Genomic DNA, 26,929 nt, shown 5'->3' on the forward strand with positions numbered 1-26,929 from the left:
AAAAAATATTCAAGATATTTTGGGATAATTTTATTTTTATTTTTCAGTATAGATACTGAATTTCCCCAGCTTTCCCCAAGAGCAGGAAATAAAGCAATTTTTAGTTGGTTTGTATCATTTATACATGTGTATATCTGGTGGGACCTTCTAGCCCCAAGATAGAGTTTATTTCTGAATAGACAATGAGAAAAGGACAGTCAAGTGAGTTTTTTCTTTTCTTACCATGAATTAGAACTCAGAATCTCAGATTTCTTTTTGTTTTTAAAATTAATATTTAACAAATAGATAAAGGTATTTTATCTTAGATTATATCAAGAATATCTTCCACTACTATTTTTATGCTTTTACATTATAACACTTTTACCTTGTAAACTGCTTTCATTTTATTATTCATTTCACTCCAAATAATAATGTTATGTTTCTTTAGCTACAAACATTGGTTTTAGACTAATACTGGAGAAAAAAAATCATATCTACAACATACATTTGTAATCAGTTAACACCAACTATGGCTATCACCAGTGCTGAGGATGTAAACTGTGCTCCATGTTTTAATGCCATACTTTTGTAATCCAAATCACTGTGTTGTCATTTAGTACTCATATCTGAAAATATCAGATACAATAGCATTCTTTACTGAGTTCTGAAATAGAGATATGTTAATAGGATAAACAACTTGACTATTTTTTAAAAAGATTTCATTTTTTAAAAGGTAATACAAGAATAATGACTAAACTTGAATAAATAAAAAGTATTATTAGTATAAGAAACTACATAAAATGGAAAATCTTCATTTTTTTAATTTATTTTATTTTTTTCTCAGCAGTATTTGGCATGATTCTCTTCAAATAATAATTGAGTAAGACATTGAAATATTTAGCTGCAGTTTATTTATCCATTTTGAATTTCGATGTGTATTGCTGTGTAAATTCTGACTTGATTTTCAAATGCATCTTCACTAACCAAAGATTCTCAAAAGGTAGTAAGTAGTACCTGGACTCTTTGAGGATTTTCAAAATATAAAATTTTCCTTTAGTCAAACTTTTAGCCCTCAATCTGAATAAATAACTGCAACATTAATATATTAGTGATAATGATTAAATATCATTATAATATATATATTATATACATGTATACAATGTATATACAGTGTATGTACATATACATTATATATAATCAGTGATAATTACTAAATAAGTTATTTTTAATTCACTAGATTACTTTTCTATCCTCTCTTTAGCCTATGCCTATAGCTTGCTGAACCTCAAAACCTTGTGCAATATAAAAAAAAAGCTAGTAACAGTGAGTTGAAATTAAAATTATTCATCCAAAAGACCAGATATCAATAAATGCTATGTTTGCAGGGACAATCCCCCCATCAACCTGCAACATACTGAAAGGATCGCTGATACCACCCCAGTAATTCAAGCAGAAACTATTTATAACCAAAGATACACACATACCAAAAGGTTGTAGCTGGGGTTTGAGCAGTTTGCAGCTCTGTTCTCTAGCCTACAAAGGGTTTTGGGCTGAATTGTCATTAGCACATCTTCACTAAATTAAGTAGTGGGGACTAAAGAAGGTATGGAAACAAAAAGAGCCCAGGGAATCATATAGCCTAGAATGCAAAAAAAATACCCTTGAAAGCACTTTACATTTGTCTTGTATGTATTTAAATAAAGAAGGTCAAAGAACTTTACATAAATACATGTAATTTATAGTATGTTTGTTAGTTAATATGACTTATTTGAAAACAAAGAGCAGGTAATCTTCATCTTATATTGAACCATGGAGACAATTTTTGTCCATGCTAGGAATAGAACTTTTCCATAATAATAAAATAATTTACCTCAATTAATGAAACAAATATACAATAAACAAACACATATATGCATGTGCACACACACATGTACATACAGATAGCTACTCATTCTAATATTTATTATGGTCTAAAATATTACTAATTTCAGGAGTCTATAGCACATTAATTTTCTCCAAGTTTCCTCCTGCTCTTCACTGGCTTTTGTTAAGTTCATATTTATTGTGTTTGACTGACACACGTTTACTGCAGAAAACCTTGTTTTGAACTTTTCTTTTTTATTCAGTGGAATTTCTCAGTACAGTACCATAGCTGCAAAGTGGAATTTTACTCTACAATTTTATAGGAAGTTGTCTAACTGTACAATGAAAGATTATGCAAATCCTCAAGGAGCATCTAATCAATCACTGTGGTGTGAGAGGAATGCAGCTGATCGCTGAATTAGCTTCTGTAGGAATGTGCTCATGTGTAACATCCCACTGACTGGATGACATCACAACAGCTCCAGGTCCTTGAAAGTCTTGAGGATGATTAGCTGAAGGAACTGGCTGCTCCTGCCAATCATAATCCGGCAGAGCTGCCTTTATAGTTCTGGAGATGTGAGAAGAGGAGGGAGGGAAAGAACAGACCACAGCTCAACGAGAAGCACAGCGCAGTGGCAACGGCAGAGCAGGAGCAGCTGGAATCCCGGTGATTAAATAGTTCTCACAAGCCTTTTTTCTGTACTTGGTCCGCTCCCTGGTGTAATTCTCGTATCCAAGAAGGAAGCTGCATTTTAACGGTGTGCTGAATAGAGGTTTGAATCATTCCAGCTGGCTGCTTGTTTTGAAAAGGACAATGTGTATATAAATAGAGTCTCTGCTGGAAGAGTTCAGATACTAGGACTGGAGCTAAAGAGTGCTCTCGGAATACTGTTGAGGCAGATCGCATGAACTGAAAGCTCCTTCTAATTAACCTGCAGCCAAGAGAATCTGCATACTGGATATCTCATTTCCTAACTCGGGATAAATTCAAGTTAGGAAAAGAAATAAAAAACTGAAATCCTTCTCTAGGTAAGTTATTGCTTAATTTGCTGAAGCTGAGTTGTGTATAATAAATGAACATATGTTCTTTAGCTACATAAACAAGTTAAACACATTAAAGTTTTATTTGTGAGAGATTTATGCAGAAGCAGATAATAGCGTTAAACCAGATTCAATCTCCCTTTTCAGCATGCATGTGTGTGCTTACCTGTTATACTCTTTGTAAAAGTTATATTTGCACTATAAATGGAAAATACAGTCATGGCTAAAAAAAAGAGATAGAATTTGAAATATTTTAAACTGTTGCCAGAATATTTGCACAATAAACAACTCACTTGATAAAAATTTTAGCCTTTTCATACTGAAAATGCCAATTTTACAAACTCAACATCCAAGCTGTAGGGTTATGAATGTTTCTCTGAGAAGTGATACTGACAACATGGCATTCAAATTACTCAAGATGGGAACCCCTCTCTTTGGGACCTGAGATTGGTGTGCATGCACTGTTCTAATGATATGTTTTACAGAAACAGCTGTCACAGACATTTGAAATTGTATGATACAGTCATAAATTGTATTTAAAAAATTGATGCAATCCTACTATGTCCTATTGGAACAGAAAAGTAAATTCTTAGAACAATATATGTCATGTGCCATAAGCATAGATTCCCAAAAGGACAAAAACAGTTTTATGCTATACCTTCTAATACCTCCAAATTTTTCATGCAGAGAATAAGTTGGAAAATAAGAAATGTTATTTAAATATTGTTTGATACATCCCTTCCAAAACATCTGTTAAAAAAAGCTAAATAAAGGGAACAATAAGCCTGTATTTTCCTCACAATTTGTCTTGATTAATAAGATATTGTAATTTTTAGAGTTACTATCACAGTATTTTCAAGTGATGATACATTTTCTTTATTATGATGGGTCATAAAACGAGTTCTAATGTAGTTCTGAAAAGTTCTAGTAGTTTACACTTTATTGTGTCTTTTTCACACTCACGTTTTCTTGCTTTCATGGTGTCTTCCATAAGAACCATAGATCTTAAGTTTTTCAACTTAAGATCATAAATGTTTTAAAGTAAATTGCATACAAAGATACTGATAAGTTTTCTTAGTGATTTTAACTTTTCACTTTCTCACTAACTTCATAGTTCAGATTCTGTGAGTTTCATCCACAAAAGGAAATTGATGAAAAGTTACTGTAATTGTTGAATTTCTCCAAAACTAGGATTCAGTGATTTTCTCTACAAAGATATAAAAGGTTTTTTAATCAAACTGGTAATCTTAACTTCCTTTTTTAAAGTATACCAGTTAGCTATATCCAGATGCTGAGAGGTGCTATGTTGGTCATAATTATCTAATGAAGCAAATATATGTACAGAATATAAAGTCCACTGACTAAAACAGTCTTAAGACTTCAATTGGAAATCATTAAAAAATAAGATATTAATAAGCAAAATACATTTGTCATTTTCATTTATCTCAATACAAAAATGGGAATTTAACACCTGCTATGATTGTTCACATTTTTATAATAAGTAATCCTGTGAATATTTATCTTATTATGATTAATATTAGTGCTTACATTGACAAAAGTCTCATGATAAGCTAATGGGGAAGATTCTTGGGAAATTGAACACCAGGCAGAAGTGTCCTATTTTTTTTAAACTCTTTCTTAATGGCAATTGGTCAGCACTAAGATCAATGCTTAAAAATCCTTTAGAAAAATTATAATTCATCTGAGTTACTGACTATAACATGAAAATAACCCTTAAAGGGAAAATATATATGCAATTTAGAAATTAAGGCATCATTCTTAAATAAAAAAATGATAAAAACTTCGTGAGACTTTAGTATTTTTTCCTGTCACTAAACTTGCAAACATATATAATTTGTATTTTGTTTTCTGCCAGCTGAAGTTATCTAAGAAATACGCCCATTTAAATGATTTTCCCTAGACAGCAAAAGGAAATAAATGGAGACTATTTTATATATAAAATCATGATTTGGAATTTCTATATTTGTTGACCAATATAGAAATACACGCACACACACACACACACACACACACGTATACTATATACATATTCATCTCAGTAAAAGGATAATATTAGATTTTATCTGAATATTAAAACTATTATACCTATTCTTTCTTATCCCCCAAAAATCATTCTGTAACTAACTGGATTGAAAATATATTTAGTTTCTTAATTCAAATTTCAGTGCTAACCTTACATCTTAAAGATGCTAAATAAGCCTTGATAACCTAGTTAAATGTTTGTCCCCAGTAGGTCTAATGTTTATATAATCCTCTTGCACATTCTGTTTGAGCAGAAAAGGTGTCATTGAGAACAAAATCCAAAGATCAAACTTTCTCTGCTTCATATAGTAACAACTACTCAGAAAGAACAGAGAAGTATTCAGCATGCTTTGTTCAAACCAGAAGATTCTAGCTGATGTCGCCTCCCCAGATTTAGAAAGCAGCTGGGGAAACTTATAAAATAAAGCTGGAATATCAGCCCTGGCTGGATGCCAAGACAGAGAATCTGTGCACCCAGAAGGCTAATTCTTTCTGGGCTGAAATTAATTGATAGCACATTATGTTTAAAGTCTAACCTGAAGTGTTCCTTTTTTCTCTAGTACAAACTGTGGGATATTTAAAGAATAAATATATTTTCTGAGTAGAATAAAATTTTAAGCTAAAAAAGTTTTTTTCATTAATGATTTGCTCTAATGAGAAATGTAAATAAGCCTAGCAGAAACTCCTATTAAATAAAGTTAATAGTCAAGAGCAGAAAAAGAAATAAAGATGGAATGCATAGTCTAACCATCATCTTTGGAGATGGCAGAGCAATCAGAAATGCCACATATGAATATGTGCCCAAAAGAAAAGAAGTGTGAAGATTTTTTGAAACTAACTGGCCTAGTAAAATTTACAGTAGAAGTAAACATACTAAAACTGTTGTAATATATATATATAGTGAAGCGAGACAACTAAAGAGAAAGTTAACTCTCATCCATTAGGTACTCCAAATAACTAAGAAAAAGGAAAGGAAAACCATATTGTTTGTTGACTTAATTTAAGCTTATGAAGTGAGAAAAATGGGTCAGGTGTCAGACATAATGCTACTGCCTTCAGCCATCATGGAATAACATTTAGCCAACCTTTTCTTTAACACTTCAGCAAACTTTCAGCTATGCTGTTACAGAGAGTGTTAAATGAACTCTTTTTTTAGTTATTTTCAGCAAGCCTCAGAAGTTAGAGGTGTCAGTAGCAATGTAGTACTTTTATAAATACAGTCCTATTTCCAAGCTTTCTTTATCTCAGTTTTCTAAGGAATGCTATCACATTCTTGAGTTGACAAATCTAAAATTTCTTTCATAATAATATTGAATTGATACAGATTTTCCCAAAACCTGAAATAGTCTGATAATGAAATTCAAATACATCAATGACTTCAAGCATTTCAAAACAAACAGTTTTATAAAATTGTGAATAGTAAGTTACCATCCATTCCTACTGGTGAAAATGTTTGCTTATATAACTCGATGTTAACAACATAACCTTAGAGAACACACTAAGTATTGGCTTTTGAGTAATTCATTGAGGAAATTTGCAAATATAGACTACTTTAGAAATGTTTCTTCAAGAGATATATTAAGACATTTCATTAATACTAAATGATAATCATGATTAATTAGAATTAAGGAAATATGTGATAAGAAAATGAAGGGTTAATAAAACTAGTTGAATGCTTGAGAAGTTAATTTGATGGTATATTTGGAGTATTTGAGATAATAAAAGTGATAACTCTGTAAAGTTGTAGAATTAAAACTTTTATACTAAACTCAATTCTAACAATTCTTAGAAACTATCATTTTAAATATTTGAAGAGTTTAGTAAAGAAGGCAACTTCAGCAAACTAAAACATACACATGCATAAACACTTATTTTTTTCCCCAAATTGAAAGAATTTTCCCTCTGGACATCCCATCATCAGATGAACTTGTATTGTATTCTATTTAACCTACTCATTAAAAAATTTATCTTCAAGCATAGTCTTCTGGAAGCTGCAAGTTAGCTGGCCATTTCAGTATGTTCAAGCAAAAAGTAAATGTAGAAATGCTTCGTTAATCTCTCACTTGCTCCTTTCTTTTTTTTTTCTTTTCCTCATTTTCCTTCTTCCTGTTCCCTTCCCCTCCCATTTTTTCCTTTCTTCTTTCTCTCCATTCTCTCTTCCCTCCCTCCTTTCTTTCCTTATTTATGTCCTTCCTTCCTGCCTTTCTTCCTTCATTCCCTCCTTCCTTTTCTCACATTATTTTTTCCACCTCAGTTTAAGTGCTCTCTTGTAAAGTCCAAGAGCAAACCACTCAAGCCTACGAAGACAATGATTATTATCTAATGGCCAGGTTTAAACATGTGAGTGGGTGGGAAAGATGCACAGAAAAAAGTGTATAAAGTACCCTGAATAATTTAAAAAAGGTAGGATAGGATGGGAAATTCATGTCAGAGAAGTAGCAATGTCAACCTTAAAATGCTGACTCTTCTTCCACCTATGAATTTTCATTTTATTTACTAAATTCCTTAAGAAGATTCTTTTGCTCCCTTTCCATGTAATTTCCTTTCATTGTTAGTTAAGTCTTTTTCATGCAGTAAATACAGTTCAGTGGCAAAAATAAAATAATAGTAAATGTAAATGATCCTAGACTGGTATTAATAAATCATTTTTATATTTAGAATTTTAATGTAGTAGCATTCATATGCAGCCCAAAGGCTGACTGTCATATTAATAGAAGAAAAAAAAGAGAAGGGAAAGCTATTTTGCACATTAAGATCCTTTGGCTTGACTCCATTCTTGAATGAGAAATTCAATTGTACACTGCTGATCCACAGAATTTGCCAAATTTCATCAGACATCTCTAAAGCGTTCTTCTTGATAACATAGGAATCATTTAGACCTCAGAAATAAATATAGCGACACTAAAGATTAATACAAGGAAAGGAAACAGATTCAGAGATGCTCTTATGAACACATATAAAAGTCCTAAATCTATTCATTACCCTAAAATGCAAGAGAGCAATTAGAATCAGAATTTAACTTTGTTTCCCAACCAATCACTAATAGTTATGTCAACCCAATTAAGATTTCATATACTATAGCAAGTACAATGAAACATAAAAATTACACTTATTAATTAAAGTATTATGGTTCCCGATATATTGGTTTGTGAAGCTGCTTTCCTTGAAATAGGGTGTTTTCATACCAATCACAAAAATGATCTTCAAATTGGTCAATTGCAATTGGCCTCAACTTAATACTTAAATTACTCTATTTCTCCATCTGAATGTATTTTTCACTTTAAACAGAGAAAATACTTTTTCAGTTTGTTCAATAATGTTCATAAGTATGATAGTACATATTATTATCCATTATTTTTAATATGTGCCAAACATCATTTCAAAATATTAGGTTGGACAATTTAGCTCTCTGGAAGTTTATATTCTGGAGGGAGAAAACAAGCAGTAAACCAATAAGGACCCTATGCTAGGGCTACAAGTACTAGGAATATAAATAGATCAAGGTGGTGGCTTAAAGGGTATAAGTGAAAGCTATAGAGCTGGTCAAGAAATACCTTTCTAATAAATTGACACTCAGGAAATCTATTGAAAAGTTATATGCCAAGCTGAGAACATTACTTCAGAAAGATTTGACAAATACTAGCAACTTCTTGTGATACGCAAGCTGACAAGCTGAATTTTGACTCTGCCTATTGATTATTATCCTCAGTTCTGTGAAATTGTTTGGTAGAGTTTGGGATTTGACACTCTGTTTAGTGTTACTTTCCCTGGAAAGTGGAAAGACCAATCAGTTTTAGAAAATGGAATTTCAACATTACATACACTCTTCACAGTTCTAACGTATTGAAAAAGTAGTATGTGAGTAAATCATCTCAAACTATTGTGTTTTACCTATGGCCTGAAATTTAATGCCATTGTTGAAACTTAATCAACCGAAGAACTGGTACCCTGTAGCATTTGCACAAATTTGTGGGTATAAGTACTAAGGTTCCAAAAGATCACTCAGTTGGCTGGAATAATGAGCTTAACATAATGAAATTACAGGGAGATAAATGTAATTACTGATTTATTTTAATGACCAATCACAAAATACCTCAAACTCAACAAAAAACAAAAATATGGTAAGGCTAATATAAATGCCAATGCAAACTTAATGTGAATCAACAGAATCACAGTAGCAATATCAAGGGAAACAGTGATTAGTAAACCTACTTACCACAGGTCTGACATGTCTGCCAGTCTCAGTTTCCTGATGCCTTGTATTAGGGGCAGCCTTTTCTGACCATCTTCTTCCCCCCAGGTAAACGATTGTCCCAGCTCTGCTCATAGTTGTATCACAGTACCTGTTACCTTCAGGTGTGATTACTATGCATGTATCAGTGCCCCTAATTAAACAGAAATATCTTGATAGCAAGAATGCTTAGGAAGTGCTTCACCTACAGGCAAATAGCAAAGGTTTGATAAATGTCAAATGTGAAGAGACATCTGCAATCCTGTCATATGAGCAATAGTTGAAACAATATTTAAAGGAAAATAAACTGTGGAGAAATAGCGGAGTTACCTTTATATGTTGCAGAATTGCTTTTATTTAATGCTGAGGGAATTTGGTTTATATTATGTGACACTAATGGGCTAACACATGAAAGATATTGAGAGGTTATTTCTATTCATTACCAAGAAAATCAGTACATTCTAAAAAACAGTGAGATTCCAGTCAATCAAAGCAACCAACACAGGTTAGAGTGCTACTTATCCAGAAGACTTCTGTGGAAGAAATTTCTGCCTTGAGTAGGAGATAAGTGGTGGTTACCAAGGTTTCCTGTGTTTTCCGTTGTGTAACTAACTGTAAGGAGTGTGGGAGGCTTTAGAGTGATCACTATACACCTAAAACCCAGCTATAGCCATTGCTTAGAAGACTGGTCAATAAAATTCAAGTAATTAATGATTGAGTGAAATTTGATAGAAATGTATTACTCAGAATATGTTCTTTAGTGTACTGTAAAAGTGATTTTTCATAAAAGGATCATTTTACAAGGTGTATAATTACTTAAAGATAAAAAAATGGTAAATAAGCAAAGGATTGATTTTTTTAAATTTAAACATACTGATTTTGCTTCTCTTTTGAGCCAGTCCAAAAAAGAAAATATCTGCAGATTAGATGCATGAATATGAAAGATATGGCTGGCTTCTCTGAACCGCTAAATGATAAGGATACACAGATTGACCTAATTGTGACATGTAAGCCCTGCTAGGGAAGAGTGGCAGTCATGTAAACAAATGTGAATTGATTTAAATATGAGATTGGCATCATGACATAGTAGAAAACAGGAGGTAATGTTGAATTCCACCAAAGCTGGATTCTAATTCTAGCTTTGCCCTTACTTCTAGTATAACCTCAGAAAAGCTAATTAGCCCTTCTGTGCCTCAGATTCATGATCTGTGAATGGAGGTAATAATACCTACTTGATAGGATTACTGGAAAAGCTAAATGTGACAATAAATAAAAAGTTCTTAGCACAAGTTGGAAACATGAGAGGTGTTAAATTAATGGAAGTAAGTATTAATTACATGCATCAGTACTCTGACTTTGACCTGCAATGTAACATTTGTACTGATTTAAAGCAACCCCTGAGTGATGAGTATTGACTATTTCCAATCCCCTTCACTTGAAGGTTATGATCTAAATTACTTTCTGCACTCTTCTGTATTTTATCATATATTTGAATATTAAAAATATTAATTAACTTACAGGATGAAACCCCATTGATTAACATTTTAATCTGACGCATCTCAGTTTTGAAAATAACTTGTATTCAAATGTCTTAAGGAAAACAGACATCAGAGAAAAGCTGTCAGGAAAAAGGGCTAAATAGTTTATCTTGATTTTCTGGCATGCTGGAGTAAGGAAATACATGGAATTAAAAGAAGACAAAAGGACAAAGTTTCAGAAATTGACACTGTATAGAACTAAAATTAATACAAATGTTACTAAATGTACCACTTTCTCTAGTAAAACACTTTATATCCATAAAAAATAGTTCATGTGGTGTCTTTATTGACATATTTTCTAGAATTATTAGAAAGGTTACTTATGAATGTTTTAAATTTATACTAGGCAGAGAACCGAAATAATTCACTTAGGAAGACTATTTAGTAGAAAATACTGGGAGATAATGAAATGTAAAATACTGTGTTGCTCTTCAAAATATCTTTGGTAAAAAAAGAATGGGGGAAAAAATGCTTTTTTTTCTTACATGTAACCATGTACGCATTGTGGAAACTATGCTGCTACAAAAATTTACCCAAATGTTTAGTTGAAATTCATTGAACTGTTTTCTAACTGCTATCTCTAGCAGTTTTTCGAAGGGCAGAATGTTTGTACTAAAGTCTTCTTTATTCACACCCCTTGTAGTCACACAATGAGTCATGTAAGAGAGCTTGGTAACCATCACTCATTCCTACTAATGGCAGGAATTCCTTCCATAGAAACCTCTGGACAATAGATTGAACTTATATAAATTACTCATGATGATTTAGATTGAGGAGAAAAAGACAAAATATATTTTAAGTTTTGCCACAGATGTGATATGTTGGAATATCTCATATTGACTTAATGGTTGCCACATGTAAAACAAGACCACTTTCACGCCTCTTATTCTTTTTAGCACAAAGATATTTTGAAGATCAATCAAAATATTTCATGTTTCTGAATCCAAGAATTTTCTACCAAATAAGCTACCTAAGTGAATTATTTTGGTTAAGTGCCTAGTACCTTTTAAGCATTAATAAGTAATGTTTGTAACAATTCTAGATTCCAGTCATCAAGTATAAAAAAGGAGCTTCTCAAGAAACATCCTCTGACAAGTAGCAGAATGCTTGAAATCACTCCAAGTGTGTTCCCAAGAGTTTTTTTTATCATGCTTTCCCCAAACTTTAAGAATTGTGGATCATGGGTTAGTTTTGGTTGAAAGGATGAAATTCTATATGGGATATATTTACATGTGACCACCCATATTATTTCTGACTGATGGCCAAGCTGGTGGTTTATTCCAGAGTAAATAAAAGTTAAAATAACATAAAGTACAAAGCAATTAGATTTTAAAAAATCAGCTGCAGATTACCAGTGAAAGGAGTGAGCCATGTCTCCCTTTGGTAAAGAATTATCTGAGTATTTTGTGCTATGTAAAATTAAGAATGCTTTGAAGTAAGAGAAATAAGTAAAAGGTGGAAAAGGCAACTATAAGATGTGTCAGTCTATATGGTTAGGAAATAAGTCATCAAAAGAAAATCTCAGTGTTTTCATTTCAGTACAGTTATTTATAAGTCTTGTGTGTGGCAATGAAATTCCACTTAATAGTATTTAGGGTACAAATGTAGAAAAGCAGCAGTGGAGGAGGAGATTTAGAATCCATCAGAAAATGTGGGTTCACATTAGCTGTGAGACATTGGACAGATGTCTTTGTTTTTCTGTACATTAAATTCTCCAATTATTCCTTCCTAGAGTTCTTTGAATTGTAATTTTGATCACTGGAATTTATAGTTGTTTGTATATAAGATAAAGAGGGTCTAGTTGAAAAGAATTTATTTTTTATTGCAAGCAGCTTAAAGTCAGTAAAATACAATGTTACACAGATAATATCATGATAGCATGGTAATATAAAAGGGAAAAAATACCTCACTAGAACCTCCTATAAACTAAATATTAGACTTAAGTTATGCTGCCCAAAATGAACTAAAAGTTTCTCCAGGAATTTGTGTATTGACTACTTTAGAAGTCCCTAGGTAAGAAAGTCAGTGGTAGAGAAATGATTGTTGAAATGAATTTTAAGAGACAGTAATCTTTTGTTGCTTCTGATGCAAGTGAATTCCACTGATAATGTTCAAGTGAGTTTACCTAAATTCAGGAACATCTAATTAAAATATTAAAAGTATAGTTGCTGATAGACTCTGGATATTAATGTAAGTTGTGAATATAAAATAATGCTGTTAGTAACACATTACATGTCCAATCAAAAAGCCCATTAATATATATATTTTATAATTTATAGTTTAATAAATTCCTTTGTGATTTCTTCAAATTAAACTTTAATGTTTAATATTAGACAAAATCCTTTGTCTCTCTCTTTTACTCAGTAATAAGTGAAGAAATAGTTCTTCATTGTAGCTTCATTCACTTGTTTCTGTATCTTAGTTTCCTTGCCTGTAAAAATATGAAGGCTAAGTGAGCATTTTATGTTTCATGGATAACTGCTTCCATGATTGTCTCTGAGACAATTAACAAGGATGCAGATCAATACTAAATATAATAATGGTTTTTAAGGAATTATTATTGCACCAAACCAAAGCAATTATCAATTGATGGTAATCGTTTTATTGCTACTGGCTATAATGTTGATTCAACAAAGGATATACAGCAGCACAGAAAATGAATACTGCATTGGAATTCTAAGGGCAAAATTGGTCATGTCACTTCCCTGCCTGGTCCTAGATCTTGGTTTTCTCTTCTGTTTCAAATTTCTTTTCTCTTTCCTCATCAAAATCCAAATCTCTCATCTTTCTATGATTAGAACAATATACTTCCTTCTCTAAATTCTCTCTCAATGACTTCAGTCCTCAGGACTCTTTCTTTTCTCTGAATCTCATAGCATATCCTTAGAGTTCTCACTCGGCTAATAAGCAATTACTCAGCATATCAGCAAGTTCTGAATTTCTATTAACTCACTTCACTTCCTTTTTCTTTTTACTTACAGCTTTTCTCAATTTCTTCACCACCTACATCCTTCTCAACTCACTTTAGTATTTCACTTGACTTTACTACACTACTGGATATTTTGCTAAGGTCACCAAAGGTCAATATTCAATTGTATTTCTTGACTCATAAATAGCATTTAAAGTAAAAATGTCTGTATCCCTTTGTTTATCACTTCCATGGCTCTCTTCCATTAACCAGACTTTATGCAATGTTTAAAGTTTTAATGATATACCTCTAAACAGCATGTAATTTTATTGTACATGCTGTTTCTTAGCTCTCTCACTAAATATGGATTTTCCTACCCCTTTAATATACAATTCCAACACAGACCTTAAATTCCATTTTCATATTATCAGAATCCTAGTGAACATTTCTTCTGAATATCTCACAGACATTTCAAAAATTATACATCACTTTCTACTCATTTTCTCTTCCCACATCTTCTCCTCTTCCATATAATTTTATACTTTCCCTATTATTGCCTTTATCATGCTCTATGGCAATTGTGTCACAGAATAGATTTCCATTGCTTTTCAGGAGCAGAAGTATTGTTGGTCGGGTGGATAGAGCATCTGGGACTTGGTAAGCATTCAGTAAATAGTGAATGAATACCTGAAGTCTTTGGGCCATTCTTTATTTTTAATCCCTTCTCTATGTCCATTCAATCACCAAGTTGTGGCATTTCTATTTCTTATATGACAGATAAAAATAATTCACAGGAAGTTATTCACAAACTTGCCCAACAGTATTAAACAAATAGTATTAAACACTCACCATTTCCATGCCCTCCCCAAAAAAAGAAGGATATCTTGCTTTTTGAGAGTGAACTTAATTGATATAAGTTGAAGGGTCTTGGAGTGAAGAGGTCAGAGGAGGGGGAGAAGAAAAAAAGTGAAGCAGATAACAGGAAAGAAATTTTGTCATGTGAGGATTTCCAGAGTAGATTTTGAGTGTAGGAAAATTAAATAATAGATAAAACAACATTTTAGATGTGCCATTTTATTTTATGAATTGGGAATCTTTAATGTTGTTTATAAGTTGTGAGGAAAGTATAGAATTCCTTTTATAAATTGTCATGGCTCTTGCATTGTTTCTTAAATACATCCAACCATGTTACCCACATGGGGCTACAAATTTATAAAAGGTAGAAAGTTATATACAAACATTGTGAAACTGCTTACTTTTCTTTTTAGAACAGCTTTAGATTCACATAAAATTGGTCAGAAAGTACAGTGTTTTCATATAACCCCACTAACATACACATGCATACTCAGCCTCCACTATCTGACACTCCACTCCTTGCAATTGAGGAACCTACAGTGACACATCATTACCACCCAAAATCCATAGTTTACATTAGGATTCACTCTTTGTTTTGTGTGTTTTCTGGGGATTGACAAATATATAGTGAACATATCCACTATTATAGTATATATATCCACATAGAATATTTTCACTGCCCTAAAAATCCTCTGCATGCCATCTATGTATTCATCCCTCCCTCCTTCTTCCAAATCCCTGAAAACTACTGGTCTTTTCACTGTTTCATCATTTTGCCTTTGAACAATGTAATATAATTGGAATAATACAGTATATAGCCTTTACAGATTGAATTTTTAACTTAGTGATATGTATTTTAGATTCCTCCATACATTTTTGTGGCTTGATAGATCATCTCATTTAGCGCTGAACAGTATTTCATTTTACGGGTGTACCAAAGTTAATTATTGACTCACCTAGTGAAGGACATCTTGTTTGCTTTCAAGTTTGGGCGACTATGCACAAAGCTGCTATAAACATCCATGCACAGGTTTTGTGTGGTCATAAGTTTTCCACTCTTTCGTGCAAATAATTCAATTGCTAAATCATGTATGACTCTGTTTAACCTTGTAAGAAACTGTCAAACTGTCTTCCAAAGTGGCTGTACCATTTCATATTCCCACCAGCATGAATGAGAGTTCCTGTTGCTCTGCATCCTCCCCAGCACTTGGTATTGTTACTGTTTTGGATTTTAGCTATTCTAATAAGTTTGTACTATTTTCTAATTGTTATTATAATTTTCAGTGTTCTAATGATATGTGTGGAGCATCTTTTCATTGCTTGTTTGCCATCTGTGTATGTTCTTTGGTGAGGTGTCTATTCAGGTCTTTGACCCATTTTTTAATAGGGTTATTCACTGTCTTATTGTTTGTAGCATGTCATTTCATTCCTTTACAGGGAAGTTTTTTTTTTATTTTAATGAAGTCTAACTTATCAATTCTTTCTTTTATAGATCATGCCTTTGGTGTTGTATATAAAATGCTATCAACAAATTCAAGATAATCTAGATTTTCTTCTGCTATCTTCTAGGAATTTTATAGTTTTTCGTTAAATTTTACATTTGCATTTGTGATTCAAATTTATTTTTGAGAAGGGTGCAAGGTTTGTGTATAGAGTCTTTGATTTTTTTTTTCATGTGGATGTCCATTATCATTTGTTAAAAAAACTATCCTTTTTCCATTGGATTGCCTTTGCTCCTTTGTCACACATTAATTGACTATCTTTGTTTGGGTTTATTTCTGGGCTGTCTATTCCATTCCATTTATCTGTCTATTATTTTGACAATACTACATTGTCTTGGTTACTGTAGCTTGACAGTAAGTTTTGAAGTTTGTTAGTCCTCTGACTTTGTTCTTCATTATGATGTCGGCTATTCTGAGTCTTGCTCTCCATATGAACTTAACTTGCTTTTTAAAATACCTGTTTCCAACTTCTTCAGTCTTCATCAAGACTATTATAGCATCAAGACTATTCTTAAATTCTCTACTGTTCATAGCTCCAGTACCAGTCTGTCCTTCTATTCCCACAAAAAAAATAACTTTATAAGGACAACATACCATTTCAGTCTCCAAAATAGAGTATTTCAATAGTTGTCCAATATTTAAGACAATTTAAAATCCTTAGCATTTTGAATAAGCATTTTATCTTCTGCCACCTATCTGTCTTGTCAATTCAATTCCTACCATTCCCCTTAAAAGTGGGATATAGACACTGAGAATAGAAAGGAATAAGACAGAATATCCCTGATTCAAATGCTAAATTCTGACAAGTGATAGACAAAAATAAAGTAATATTATTTATATAGTATAGTAGATTGTTAAAAATTATACACACAGAAGAAAAAAAACAAGGATAGGTTAGGAAGTTCTGGGAGAGAGCTTTCAATCCTGCACTAAGAGGACAGAAACCTAAAATACTGAGCATATTATGTTTAGGTAGGACTAAAAGAATGAGAATCTATGCCGTGCTTCCATCTTTAGGGCAGGTATTCTAGGTAAAAGAAACAGCAAATGTAGAAGCCCAGAGGTAGGAATCTGAAGGATACAGCATGTTCAGAGAACACTGAGAAGGCCAGTGGGATTGGAGATAATTAAATGACAAAGAAGTGGTAGATGATGTGGAGCTGCATGGAACACTCTGTGTGAATGTGGCTGTTACTCTGAATAAAATGGGGGAAGCGCTAAGAGGGTGGGGATTTCGTCACAGGAGAGACCTAACCTGTTGTACATTGTAAAATGATTCTTATGGGCAACATGTTAAAAAAAACTGATGTGGGAAAGAGCAGAGGCAGAGATAAAATAGAAATGTATTTCAGTAATCCAGTGGAAACAATTATAATCTGTACTATAGTTATAACTGAGATGTTAAGATGTGTTCAGTTTCTACATATATATACAGGTAAGGTCAGTGGACTGAATGTCTAGTGGGTCTGGTGGTAAGGAAAGAGAGGACTCAATGACAAACCCCAAAGTGTTTGTGTGTGTGTGCCTAAGCAAATAAAATAATGGAACTATCATTTACTTATCTGGAAAAGAGGAATCACTTTGGAGTTGAAGAAAATATCAGACAATCAAATTTGGTCTTGTTTAATTTTGAGATGTCATTAGATTTCCAAGTTGAAATACTGAAAAGGTATTTGAATATACAAAAAAAGGCAACTAAAAGATTTAAAATTTATTGAGCAGTTTTGATGAATGATGTAGGTAAACCTGATTGAAACAGGTTCCATAGAAAATTCAACATATCATTTGGTAAAACTTTACTATAAAGAGGAAATAAATGAAGTAGTAGCTTTTTGCAGTAAATTATGAAGGAAATAATAGAATGCCTGTATACTGGTGGGAATATTCCATAGATATGGAAAACATTGTAGCTACATTAAACAGGAATATATTACTGAAGCAATGTCTTCAATGAGCAGGTGGTAAAGCTTGGAACTAGTGCACAAGTGTTGTGTGTAGCTAGAATGCATATTTCCTCAAGAAGAGAGCATCTACTTACATAAGTGACTGTGGCAGTAGGAACTTAGGGAAATTCTTTATTCTTGCTACTGTGTTTTCCATGAAATAGAAAACAAGACCTTCAGCCGAGATTAAGGCAAAATAAAGAAATGTTAGAAGTTTGAAAAGAGAGGAGAAGAGTATGTAGCAGTCATCTAGGAGAAAACATAGTTAATGGACTAAAAAATTTAGCATTAAAGACCTGCTTGAAGCTATTGATCATGAATTTAACAGGAAGCCAGTCAGTTTGGTGATGTTTCATCCATCTTCACAGTTGTAGGCATAGATTTGGTGTATTGTGGGATTTAGCCAGTGTTTTTTAGATAAATGTGCATTATGAAGTAAGAGAGGATATAAGGGTTTAAGAGTTTATGAAATGGAATGAATATATGGCTGATTGTAGAATTTAAACTGTGAGAAGGGGTTTGAAGCTATGAGACAGTGAAAAGTTAAAGGGTCATGGCTTAAAGATATTAGGAGTTTGAATTATTGTTGAAGTTGGGATGATAGGTGATGTGAACTAAAAAGATTGTAAACTGAAATTGGGTACTAGAATATATAAAATCAATGTTATAAATGGATTACAATCACACAGTTAGTTGTTTTAATGAGAGCATCTAGCATATGACTATAGAACTGAGTGACAATTGTAGGGAAAAGGCAAGAACATTAGAAAGGGGATTTAAAAACTGAAAATTTAGTGTTGGAAGCATCATTTAGATATCCAGTCATTTTTAAAAGAATGAGGGTTGTCCAGAATTGATTCCCCAGGATTGAAGGAATCTAACCCAGGAATTAGTTGATGACTCCTGTAGGGAGTGCAGGTGTGTGGTGTAGTCTAATAAAATAAAAAGTTAGAAGTTTTTAGGGAGTAAGAAAGGAGAATAGTCTAGAAATGCCTGTTTCTGTTTTATACATTAGGTGCTTACAAATTTAAATTTTAATGACTTCATAATGAATATAAGTTTTTATTATTTAAAGGGATCTCTGTATCTCTAGTAATTCTTTTTGCCTTAAATCTAATTTTCTGATAGTACAGCTTTCTTTTAATTAAAATATTTCTGATATATTATTTCTCAGATGTTTACTTTCATTCTATGGTGTGTCAGTTTTAAACAATATATACTTAGATTTGTAAAGGGTTTTTTTAGTCAATCTCCCAAACTCTGTTTTTAAAACACAACTTAATTCATTTATATTTACTGTAATTACTATAAAGACTTATTTATTTTGTGTTTTCTATTAGTTTTACTCTTGGCTTCCTTTTCTCTCTTTTATTCATTAATTTATAATTGAATATTATTCTTGCATTTTACTTTTTCTCCTCTACTATAGAGTTTTGAAGATAAATATTCTTTATTGGTGTCACTAGAAATCAAAATATGCATATTAATTTACCAATCTGAAGTCAATTAACATCATGACTTTAATATAGGGTTCTTAGAACATTTTTCCTCAATTTACACCCTTTTGTCTTACACAGTATTATTTATTTATTTCAATTAGTCTTTGATCTTATTATTAATCCCATACAGGTTTATTATTACAATTTTATATAATTAAGGTCATTTAGATTAATTCACATTTATATCAATTTTTTTTATACTTGCTCAGTTCAACAGTTTGAATACTCTTCCTGGTTTGAGAAATCATGGTCTTAGGAGTTTCTACTTCTTACCTTAAGTATCAGCAAATTATTTCCCAGCCTTTGTCATAGCTATGTCATGAACCTGCCAACTAAAAGTGTCAAATCTCACCTGCTCTAGCAGGTTTTGAATCAGAAGCTAGTGAAGTGAAGAAGTTGAACCAGAGCAAATTCCCTTTAGGTTCAGGTGTCTTCTGCTACATCCATGTTCTACAGGCATCATTATCAGTGTCTGTTAAAGAACTGCCCAGATACCAACATTGGCAATGTTGATTGTGCAATATTTGGTCTATGGCCACTTTTTCAAAATGGACCTTTATGATTTGGGGAGGTCTGTGTGCATGTGTCTATGTGGTCTTCATCATGACTTGAGCAGAATGGTTGACAAATCTAATTAAGATGTATTTTTGGATTATGTTTTCCAATCACCTTGATGTTAAATTCCAATTATAGTTTGTAACTTGTACTAACATATTATTTGATACATTCTGTGACATTGAACAAGATTTCTTAGTTCCTAACAATAATTTTTTAACAAATTTTTAATAACTAAGGAAATCAACTTTGGAGAAAAACTCAAAATATGAATAGAAATTCTTTTTATATGTGTATTTTTTATACATATGTTTGTATTACTCAGGATGATTATTTGAGTGTGTTCCATTGCATGTACAGTCTGTTAATGCTCTTTGTCTTTCAAATTATCAGCAAAGCATCTACATATAAGGTATTTTTATAGATGCTTAGGTAAGTGACAAATTAAAATGGAAGCACATAATGTTACAATTCTAAGATATAACTGTAAGCAGTAGAACTTGATATCTTGAAGTCTTCCTTTGCAAATAAATCATAATGCCATTCTAAATGAAAATGTAACCACAATTTTAAATTATTTTGAATATAGTTGTTGTGCTTTATATTTCCACATCAGAACTGAGTCAACTGAGAGATGACCTAAATCATGGTGTACACATTTCTCTTTTTTATATGTTTTGCTTATTGTTTATGTTATGTCTTTACTCTTAAGATATTAAACAGAGTTAATAATTTAAGCAGATTCAAATTTTTAGAAATTATATTTTTTGGGCAAATGAAATTATTTCACAAACATATTTGTAATAGGGAGTAAAACTGAATAGTAACCTTATTTCAAAAAAAAGCATATTAAGAAATAAAATAAATATATCCTAGAGAAAATAGAAATTTGCAAATAAGATATGATAAAGCTGATTTTATACACCCATGAAATAAAGATATTATACTTCTGTTCACTTAAGGAAAGGATTCAGATCTTAGAAATCCACCAAAATTAGCAAGCTATTAAGTGAGGTGATATTTTGTTTATCCCTTTCAGAGCCAAAAGAGCAAAAAAAAAAAAGAAGATTTAAATTAAAAAATAGACATATGAATTCAGATACAGAATCATATCAGTGATACTATTCATTGTTTATTACAAATATGAAGAAAGTATTGACTAAATGTATTTGGTGTGGAATTGTGGCCTAATTGGTGTTTTAATATTAAGAATTACTGATATTACTCTGGTATCAACAGAAGGATGTTTCTCCTGAGAGCAAAGTTGCCTGTCAGCTCTGTACTCAATCTAGATAGCACTTTATTTTATTTGGTAATCTGTCAAAGAAAGCAGGTTCTGTGGGTCTATATTTGCAATAAAAACAAGAACATATCGCCCTCTAGTGTTGAAAAAGCTAGGCGATCGGAAGATTGTTTAGAAATACAGAAATAATGCATTTTTAAAAGCAAATGCCTTTTATTTAAAATAAATGAGATACACTAGTATACAGGGTAACATTTTGACTCCTACAAAGTCAAATACCAAACATGCTTGATTAGCCTATTTTTATGGCCTGTGTTATAAATGATGATGACTGGTTTGAGAATAAATTATTTCTTTTTAATGTTTTACTCTGTTGTAATTTTAATTTAATTATGTTTGTTATAGTTTGGGTGAGTATTTTAAAACTTTAGGAAGGATAAATTAGTTAAAATACTTTATCTCCTAGTATTAAAATTACTTGACTGTATATATTCCTATAATTTTTAAAAAAGTAAAGAACACAACTTCATAGTATAGATCACTCAATTAGCATAAGTGACTTCATAGGTCTTCTGTAGCCAGAATTTGTGCATTGTGAAAAATCTTTTCCCTTCTCTGAAATGTAAGATCAAGGATTGAGTGAAAAGTTAAGAAAAAGTCTTCTAGAAAATAAGAAAAGTAGGAAGTTAATGATTGAGGTAGAAAAAACAACATATTTATTATTGCATTCATAAAATGATAGACTGAGACAAAGTAAATGCTGGGGAAAAGTATACCAATATTAATATTATCCAAATTTCTCCAGACATCCTTTTCCTGTGGATACAAATGCAATATAGTTGGTAAAAATACCCCACATGTTTTTGGCCCTTCCTTTCAAGTCCACATCTTTCAAGTCCAATTGGTGATTGCCAATTGATAAGTCCATCCTGGCTTTCTGCCTGCCACTAATCTCACAAACCAGAAATCACTTAACATGTTTCAGGAAGGCCACTGCACCCACCATGGGAACTCTGGTGTGCATGCAGAGCTGAGCTTCCTTTATTCCATGTCATTTGTGCACTGGAGCCTTGAGTAAATTTTGCAGATCAGCCTAGGCAAATGGATGTGTGCTTGAAACTCCATGAACATTTAAGTTGATCAGATACCAGTACCTGTCTCAGGGGTAGATGAAACTTCAACTTTTGGGGATCCTGTCACTCTTTGTACTACAAGTATTTTATCTTTTACATTCAATAATAGGTAAATATTAATTTGGTGTTTATAAAGAATTATTTGCACATATACAACACCTGTCAAACTTGGATTCATCAGAACAATTGATGTATCCTAATATCCTATTTGGTATAATTAATTTTCCAGTTTTCAAAACCTCAGACTTGAGTTCTTAGATATTGTTCCAGAAGCCTGTTACAAATATTATAACATGGAATATCAATTTAATTGATTAGTCAAGATTATTAAAGTTCTACTATATGTCTTATTTAGTATTGCGTTAAGCTTGAGGGTGGGGTAAGTTATTAGAGTGAAAAGAGAAAGTGACATACAGACTAGGTTATTGAAAATTTACGGTCATCTGGGGAAGACACGTAAATCAGTTAAATAAAAACATAGGGGTATCACAAAAAAGATATGGACAACATATTCAGATATTTAGAGAGAAAAAGTTAGCAAGGACTTGCATGAATAGGGAGGCTTATTATTCACGATTATAGAATTAAAGAATTTGAAGTAAACTTAATGTTAACTCACCCCTTTTAAAATTTTCTTACTTTTGTCTATATTTTTGTATATTATAAAGATTTTTATAAATGTAATTTATAAAAAGATAGTACATGGTTCTTGCAAAAAATTCATGATGTAGAAAAATATAGGAAAGAAATGATCAGTGTTTTGATGAGCATCCTTCCAAATCTTCCTTGATGAGTGGATACATGGAAATAGAAAGATAAACAGTTATAAATTAAGTTTGTTTATTTTTCCAACTGAAGCTCACACTTGTTCTCTCACCTGGCAAGTCTCTGGAGAAAACAGCAATTGAGGTACACTTTATACAATGAAGGTGAATACAGGCCAGATGCGAAAAATTGTTTATTTGGCATGATTATTTTGTGTATGTCACAAATATTCTTTGTTTCGCCAAACTTTAGGCATACTCCTGAACCTCCTCCTAGGCCTATCTGTACACTTCTTGCAAAATCCAGTTTTAGCAAGAATCCTCCTAAGTCATTATACCCAGAACCCCCCACCCTCAATATCTGATCACCCTCGATACATGATCAAGTTCCTCATTGTCCACCATACCCAAAATAATGCCTGACTACCCTGACCTATCTTCAACAATCCTGTTATCTTCAGCATATTTTCAGCAAGAATCCAGTTCATTAGGTTAGCCAGAACCTCCCTAACACATGATGTTTCCACTGTATCTTTAACGTATGACATGCAAGGTCATCTATAAGGTGCTAAAGCTTCAATTCTCAATAAATTACAGTCCCTGGTTTCATGGAAATTTGCAAATAATTGCATTGAAATGTCCTGTGGTGGAGGCTATACTAGGAGAGCACAGTGGAGACAGTCACCTAAACTTGCTTTTGCAAGGTTGGAGGTGACTTTCTTGAATTTGTTTTATCTAAATTGTATTTCTAAAAATGAAAAAGATCTGGTCATATTTAGAAGTAGAAGAGATAATATTGGTCAATCGAGAATTGCAACATGTAATGGTTCAACAAGTAAAGTGCAGAAATAACAAGATAAAACAATTTTCCAAGATAAATTATCAAAAAGCTTCACTATAAGGTGAAGAGAAGTCTTAAGGTGTTTGCTTGGGTTGGGATTGTACATGACTGTGATAGGAAATTGTGTAAAGATGGACATGAGTTGAAATGCTTAAGGTTATACCTGGAGTTTCAAACTAAAGTAAATAGAGCACCAGGCAGATAGACTAAGAGTAGTAAGAGAGTGATGGAGAGCCATTCAGATACCAAAATATTACAATCACTAAACAAAACATATTAGATCCTGTTTGCGGTCAATTACAAACATGATTATCCCCAAGGTTTAGCTTGGCCTTCAGAAAAGAAAGTTTGATGTCTAGAACACAGGTAGGGGCCAAAGGAAAAGATTCACTTTACAAGAAATACACATGTTCCATAGCCCCAGGGAGCAAGTAAGGTGAGAATTCCCCAGGTCTGGGAAACACTGACGGGAGTCAGCTTGGCTCCCTCCATGGTGCTGATAGTTCAACCCTCACTTTCTATTTTCTTTGTAATGTAAGAAGTTGAGGAGTTAGGTAGTGAGGCTACCAAGATTAGGATGTTAATGTGAAATCATCAAAAGATGACTAGGAATAGAAATGGAAAAAAATAAAATAGAATTAAAAATAATGATGGATAATAGAAGAGCTTCTTTGTCACTTTTTCCTTTTATTGTAACTAATTATGGTATTTTAAGTTCAAAGATAAGATAAACTTATTTTTGTTGTCTAATCACAACTACTTAAAATAGAAAGAAATGACTAGAAAGAAACACAGGAAGGATTTTTGTTAAGCAGTGTTCACTTTTTATTTTTCTGGGTTTTCAAATTTTTCATGCTTTCATAGAAATATACAAAGATTTGTTTAAAAAGGTAGTAGGGTCAGTTTTTGAAAACATTTTTCTCACATTGTCTTTGTAGATAAAACAATTTATAGAAAAAATGTGCTTTTGAGAGAAAATTGTTAATAATATTATATCTAACCAAGAAAACATACCATATATTAAATTTCCTCAGTCATTTTTTGTAGTTTCCATGTAAATTGTTTATATAGAAAGAAAGAAAATGGAGGTAGAAAGTAGAAACATGTTACATAGTTGGGCTGATTGATGCTCACGCTCTTCACATTAAATCCCTTTGCACAAGGTTTAAATCAGTAATTAAAACCATGCACGGTTAAGAAAGAATAAAAGAAAGACTTTCTGAAGATGAAAGGAAATTAGGTAGTAAAATAAGGAGAAGAAATTAAGAATAGATGAAAACAAAAGAATTTAGGTGGTTTGTATGATGAGAGGAATTATAGTTGAATTTGCAAGTGTACCTGGAAAATAGTTAACTCTTAATAAAAATTAATACACTTGTGTCTTGAACAAATACTGGATGAATGCCTTTGCTTCCTACCTAAGGGAGGAAATAGGAGCATATCCAAAATATAACTGAATTTTACACAGCTTGTCTGGTCCTAGTTTGATTCTGAATTGTAAATAGTAACCCTAAATCTAGGCAAAAATTAGAAAAATGTCACAAACATATCAAAAAGTCATCTCAGGGTCCTAAGGGAGTTGTCTGGATTTTAGGAACTCTGGACATATACAGGAATTTCAAAGTTGCTTAATTCTATTTAATTATGGACCATACCTTCTGGGCATATAATTTTAGTAGTGTTAAGTGTAAAATTAGATGAAATCTTGGATATAAAAATAACACAGAGTTCTATGCAATGATCACTATACTAGACCTCTCTGCTTGGTCACAGATAGCATTTCTGCTGCTATATATAGAAGTCTTGCATGGCAAAGCAGAACAAAAGTCCAGTTGGTATTTCCCTTCTCAAAGTTCCCATGTTTTTCTAATAAAGAAGATAAATACATAGATTTTTGCATCTTGATTTTTGATAAAAATGGACTCTTCCCTTGAAAAATCATGTTGTTGCTCTGCTTTAGGAAGCAAGACCTAGGAGAATGGTAGACACTATATTGTATCTCCAGGAAATGGTAGTAAAAGAAATCACCTGACATTTATTCTTCTTTTTACCAATTGCCTTCATAATCTTTTGAAATGTGAATATAGCTGATAGCTCAGAGCTATGTACCTAGTATGATATTATGTTACAGTATAATATGCTGGAAATAATGTTAACATTGTTTGAAATGACACTTTTAGAAATTAGTACTGATAAAAATGCACACTTTGGAAACGGAAATAAATTTTTATGACTGAAATCAAGAAAATATGAAATGTATAAAAAAAAGTGTAAAATAAACAGACTGTAAGGATAGAAAATATTATTTCAAAAAATCAAACTAAGCATACTATTTTAGGGTTAAATATAACAATTACTCATCACTTTGTACCTTTATTTTGAGAAAAGTTATATATGTAGGTATGTTCATTGCTGAAAATAATATCACAATAATGTGTGGTCTGCAAGCTGAAAGAAAGTTCAAGGCACCAAAGCATATAATGTCAACCAATTCCTAGCCTCAAATTCTATTGAATCAGTAGTGGGTATTTTCAGACACCACTCAGAATCATAAGAGACTATATTTATCTTTAGCTAAAACCTATTTATTCCCTTAAAACCAGGTTAAATAATTTGAGTTAGCTGTGCGTTCTTGGGTAGGGTCTCTCAAACACTTTTGACCATGACCCAGAATAAGAAATAATCTTACACTGGAATCTAGAAACACCAATAAATATACACACACATAGGTAACAAAGACATTTCTTAAAGCACTACTTACACTTACTCTACATGAAATACATCAGTATTTCTATTCTGGTCTATTTCATTTCCATCGATATGTTGGTGATCTGTAATTTGGAAAAAAAATGCATCTTTCCTGAAGTATGATTATAAATTTTGGGATTCTCTCCAGGACAGTGCAAATGTCATTAATGAATGGTACTAAATGATTAAATGTTTACTTAACACAATTTTTACTTAAAAACCACTGTTCTATCAATATAAAAT

General features: G+C 32.1%; 1 protein-coding gene across 1 annotated transcript in view; it reads left to right on the forward strand.

The window, feature by feature from the left end:
• The first annotated feature begins 2,427 nt into the window (after nt 1-2,427).
• Nucleotides 2,428-26,929, forward strand: part of LOC108399254 (bifunctional heparan sulfate N-deacetylase/N-sulfotransferase 4) — a 300,861-nt gene continuing 276,359 nt past the window's right edge. The window contains exon 1 of the mRNA XM_037001117.2: nt 2,428-2,871. The gene's annotated coding sequence lies outside the window, so the exon portion shown is untranslated. The remainder of the gene's footprint in view (nt 2,872-26,929) is intronic.

The sequence above is a fragment of the Manis javanica genome, chromosome 5 (assembly GCF_040802235.1).
Source record: "Manis javanica isolate MJ-LG chromosome 5, MJ_LKY, whole genome shotgun sequence".
Classification (NCBI taxonomy): domain Eukaryota; kingdom Metazoa; phylum Chordata; class Mammalia; order Pholidota; family Manidae; genus Manis; species Manis javanica.